Source organism: Calypte anna, chromosome 4, assembly GCF_003957555.1.
Source record: "Calypte anna isolate BGI_N300 chromosome 4, bCalAnn1_v1.p, whole genome shotgun sequence".
Taxonomy (NCBI): Eukaryota; Metazoa; Chordata; class Aves; order Apodiformes; family Trochilidae; genus Calypte; species Calypte anna.
The window spans coordinates 8,396,148-8,402,147 of record NC_044247.1 but is presented as its reverse complement, the minus strand read 5'-3'; positions in this window follow the sequence as shown (position 1 = coordinate 8,402,147).

Sequence of the window (6,000 nt, the reverse complement as noted above, 5' to 3'; positions counted from 1 at the left end):
CTTACCATTCACCCTGAAACAATTGCAATATATTGATGGTAAATAAGGAATGTGAGATACTAAGATTCCTACAAAATAAAACATCAACTCTCTACCCAATGGCTGTTTGGTAATTAGTGCACCTTAGGCACTGACCCACTTTAAAAAAAAAATCAGAAAAAATAAAATTGTTTTCCTTCCTTGATTTCTTCAGGGCAGGGAGCACATCAATGTTTGTAGACTTATCCAAATGCATAGCAGTACAGAAATTTTGTTAACAATGAAATATTCTATTCTTATGCACCAATTCCAGAAAATAAGAGTAGTCCCTTTTTATCCAAAGACTCTATGCAGAAGCACATAATCCCAGTGTGGGATAACAAATCAAATCCCACAAAAGCAACTTGATTACATCATGCAATTGTGCAGCTTCATGAGTGGTTTCACACATACTAAGGGTGTTTTCAAAACTGGCCTTATGAGAACTGCTCCTGCAACAATCACATGGTGACTACAACAGGACTGAGTGTGATGGGCTCATTCTGTCAGCAGAGTGTGTGCTCTGCTCTGCCAAATAATGTGCCACCTGCATTTTGGACACGGAACAAATCTCCTTCCCCTTTCCTTATCACATTTGTAATGTGAGAACATCACTTTCTTTTGTCTCATTTGAATGTATAAGGCTATACTGAGTATCTTTTTATGATAAAAGAGCTTACTGCATAGCAACAACTGAATTGGAGATAATATTCTGGGTAAGAGCAGGAAATGATTCACTGGCTCCAGTGAATTGCTAAAAGTGTTTGACTTGCAAGTAGTCTTTACTGTGCAAATCAGAATGAGGATTTTATACAAACTCTGTGCTTGCAATGCTGTACTTATTCAGGTCCCAGAGTACAACCACAGCAGTACAGTGTGGGCAGAGAAATGGGCAAAAGGGTCTCTACTACTTCACAGCAGTATCCTAGGGCTGCTCTAGAGCATCCTCGTGAAATAATCTGTCTCATACAAGCCATTGAGCAGTGACAGAACTGGTCTACAAATACTGCTTTGTCATCTTTTAAACTGAAATTTTAGAGTGCATCATGTTTACAGGAATTTTTATTTACAGCTTTCTAATTTTTCTCGTTGCTTTCAAGTTTGGCAAGATACTGAAAAGTTAGCAGCATGACAGATTATTGAAGGAGTCACAGGTCTGACACAAGCAGAGGTCCTGTCTCTAGCTAATGTATTCAATTTCAGCTCAAAGTTGATTCAAGAGGATTTCCATCATCCATGTTTCTTTCATAAAATTTGTTATTTCAGACCTGTTGGTCAGGTGCCCATTCTGCCATTTGAGTTTTGAGTTTTTATTCCAAATAATGGAAAATAAGAAACTATGCCACTGGTAGTATATGCATCAATATTTAAGGTCACCCATAGGATTAATGAAAGCTCTATTTCCAAGATTAGGAGTGAGACATATTGTATAATAACCAATTCCTGCTGTAAAAAACCCAAAACATACAATCCTGATATTTATCTATGGCTTTTACAAATCTACCACTAAAGCTTTTGCAAAGCCTAAAGAGGTTTTGTATTTAAAAAATAAACAACAACATCTGATACCTGATTTCACATTTCATAACAATAATCCAGACGATATGCTGATTGGGCTTTACTACACTCACTGGAGTACCATATTCATATGACCTCTCAGGTGTTCACAGATTCAATAATGATAATCATTTCTTAATGTACTGATGCACATTTCCTAGGACCTAAGCACAAGATAAATAAAATTCTATCAAGTCTTTAAGTGGGATACTAATCCACACCCTTTTCCTGTGCATAGTCTCTCTTTCCCATCCACACCAGAGGGTAAAATGTTATCTTTATAACTCTTATAGTGACAAAAAATGCACTTGCACTAGCTCTTAGGAACATTACTATACATCATGGCAGTTGAAGGTGGCATCCTCAGCAGCCAGCTTCTAGAATATAGCTTTAAATAAGCTGAAGGTCATTATGCCATTTGAGCAATCACTTCTCACTAAAGATATCATTCCTTTTCACATTAATTGTATTTAACCTTGGCACTATAAACACTGGCTTTTGACCTGTTCTAAACTGACATGTGTACAGAACTGAGTTCAAGCAGGTTCTCACTTCATAAAGGAAAGCAAACTGCTAACAGTTGATGTAGATTTGGACTGTGGTGTGATCTTCAACAAAAATACCAGTGTTACCAATCTGCCTGCAAAACACTGAAGATGGTGCAACATCATTTTCAGCTTAACTCTACTCCCTCATTATAAAAATCTGCTGAGATTATATTATGAGGCTATTTGATCAATCTGCAGTATTAAGATGTATTAAATATTCTACCATATTGGTCAAATCACAAAACTGAAACGCTAAGAATTGAGAATCACATCTACGTGTGATACCTCAATGCTGCTCTTATTCAGACCATGTATTTTGTAACACTTTTTAGAATATAATGCTAACTTTTAAAGTAATCAATGAAACTAATGACATAGTCCTTCAACAAGAACTTATGAAAGGTCATGTTACATGTATTGTTTTAAGAAAAGATATGACAGAGGTATATAAGGTAATGAATGATATTAATCAAAATGCACCATCTCATCATAAATGATCAATGAGTTAATGAAAACTGGGAAGTAATATTAATTTTTTTTAATATGATACATAATTAACATGTGGAAGTCATTGCTTCTAGGCATCATTTAATGAAGATGTTTATGAGGTTGGGGTCTTTGAGCTTTTTGTGGGTAATAAGAAATTTCCTGCACATATTCTGCAACAAGTTAAAACCAGGGGTACCATTTAAAAACCAAGAGTCAAAAACCTCACCTGCAGCAAACTTTCAAGCCTCTTCTAGAACCTCTGTATAACTTTAGTATTCATAGCATAATTGTAAAAAAATATTGATTTTTAAGAGAAAGATCCTTTTCTATATGCAGGTATTTCCCTTTAACTTCACTGCACCTTAAAACTTCATTATAAGGCCTGTGCCTTAATGGGAATATGCAGTATTTGCCACTTCTCCAGACATATACACAACTCTAATCTTTTGGCTTCATGTGTAATACCACATTCCTTCAAAATGCCTTTATTTACTCTTGTACATTTATACCTTGAACTGAACATACTGAATTGATGGAAAGAGATGCACAGAGAATTTCAGAAATGTTGAATAGTATGTTTTAACAAGCTCTTGATTCTTATGCTGGAAGAAACAGATCAGGGAAAATAACTGCCAACAATGAGCAGACATGGTTTATGGCAAGACAATCTAATACTAAAAAAAACCCCAAATATCCAAAGTTTTACCTAAAACAGGAAAACAAAGATTTTTTCCTCCAACATTAATGATTTGTTTTGTAAGCATCTTTAGAGGGTTGTGAAACCACAGAGGTCTTTGATTTGTTAAGATTCCTGAGGGAAAAACAAAACAAAACAAAACAAATGCACTCTGGAATCAATGGTTAAGTTCAGACCATGGTTGAGATGGTGAGAATTGGAGGTGAGTATTATGCACATATGGATACACATACAGCAATCTGTATCTGCCAAATGCAAAGTAATAAAAACTTTGTCCATTTTTTGTGAGGTTGATTCTTTTCCGAATTTGCTATTTCAGCTTGAAATTATCATTTCTAAGCTGTAAACTTAAGTGCCTTTATCATACAGTTTCTTAGAAATTCAAACGTGAAGAAAAATTCACCTGAATTACACCATTTTTATACCTAAGGAACACTTTTTCTCTATAGTCTGAAGAAATGCTTGTGGTAATGACAATAGGAACACATGGATTACCTGATGGGAATGTACAGTGAGACTCAGTACCTAATTATCTATCTAGGAATAATAATAATACACTTTAATGTGTATTGTGTAATTTGTATTGTGTAATTGTATCTTACAAAGACACTTCAGGTATGTGAAGTGGACTCAAGATGAAAAGCATTTTTTCCTATTTAAACTACAATTTCACCAATGTATTGTAACTTGTATTAGATATATATGTATAACTAATATCCTAGTGTCCAACTAGACAAAGCATATAATATTTTAATACAGCATCTATCCTATTTCAAAACTTCTATGAAATTAGGCTGGACAGAGAATGTACTTTCAAGTAACTGGAAAAACCAACACAAATGCACACTGCTCTGCACATACAGAAATGCACTGAACTTTGGAGAGAGCCCTAATCACGAGCTACAGCCACAGCTTTTTTCCACCCTTTCAAGATGTAAATATGCAAAATGAAACAGCTTCAACATGAAGAGTTGAGAATACTCTCTTTTAAAGCCTCACCAGTTAGTCTGATATCTGAACTTGTGTCTCCTCACACCAATTTAGTGCTCTCAACATTTGGATATTAGAAGTAAGCATCATCATCATTAATTTAAGGCTGCACATCTAGCTCATTATTTCCTTCACTTATCTTGCAAATAATTAAGAATAAAAGCTCTTAAATATCCCATTTTATCTTGTGGAAAGGAGCTCATGACACAAGAGATGACTGCAAAGAGAGGTTCATTTAATTTGGAAATGCAAAATACAGTTAGAATAGATTTGATTTGGTTTCTTTAACTTCCAGTTTGTTTATCAAATAAAAAATGCAAACAATTTGCATAGCACCAGGATAGCTTCTCTCTTACAAAATAAGAACCTATAAATATCAGCAACCAACAGTTATAATAAAAAGAAACAACAATTGGAATGAAACTCATAGCCATGGATCTCTGCTTACAGAGACCCAGAGTTTTGAGACTGCAGGACTTCCTCAAGTTTCCATGGATGGGAAAGGAGGACAGAAGATGGTAATAGGCAAAGTATTTCGTGCTATGCAGAGGGTAAGAAGCTAATTTGCATCTGACTTTTATTCTCTACTTGGTAATTACATTCTCCCTAGCACAAGTTTTTGGTCTCCATTGAAAGCAACAGCAATTTCTCTAAGTAAGGTGTTGTGTACATTGGGATGGGGGAAAGGGATTTTGCAAAAGTATTTTTTAATCTCTTTTTTGGTTAGAATTCTTGTGCTCCAATTTTACTTTAAGTGGCTACTGTGATTGCAGGTTAAATTTGGCATATACACTCTGCTAATCTAATATTTTGCTAGCTCATTTAAGCTGCAACGTAAGAGGACAGAAAATTAGTTTTAGGCTTCCATAATGTAATTATTACCTTTTATTAAAAAATTAGAATGTGTACCCAATTAGTAAATAATGAAACCTAATTTCCTTTTGGTAACTGGCAAAAAAATGTGTAATTTATGTCTCACAAATTTTTTAAATTACCTGCTGTATGCAACCAATTTTTCTTCCCCTTACTAATTTTATAAGGACTTTTACACAAAGAAACATGAAAATTCGATAATTACAAATTAGAATCACTGATTACATGTATTTACAGTAATTACATAATTAGCAATAATTACATTAATTATACAAACAATAGACTGCATTGAGTAGCAATGAAAAACAAGAACGTTCTCATGTGTAAAAACATGCTTTGAACTAAGAAAAAAGGGTTTTATCATTAGCACTAAAACACAGCCGTGAAGCACAGAGCAACACCACTGCAGCATGCAGGTTTGTTTGTTCCAGCATTCAAAACCCCTTTAAAAATGCTGGTTACAAACATGCTGAAGTATTTTTTTGGTACATTTATTCCCAAATAACATACACAGAGCTAACAAATACACAATAAATGTGGAATACTTTACGGCTAAGGATTTCTTTTATTTCAAACACCTAACTCCTGACTGTGTGGCTGCACAACCAGCTGAAGCTGATCATACTATGAGCTGCCAATGATGGGTATGACCTTGCTCTTGGCTCTGCCACCCCACGTGCACCCTCCCACCCTTTCTCTTGGGTGCCCCTGGTGCTGTTGTGACCACTGAGCTCAAATATTCATAGAGCCAACTATTTTTATTCAGCCTTGTTAGTTTTGTGCTGAGCTGCTACAGATTATCATATGGCCATGGGAGTTCTGGAGCTA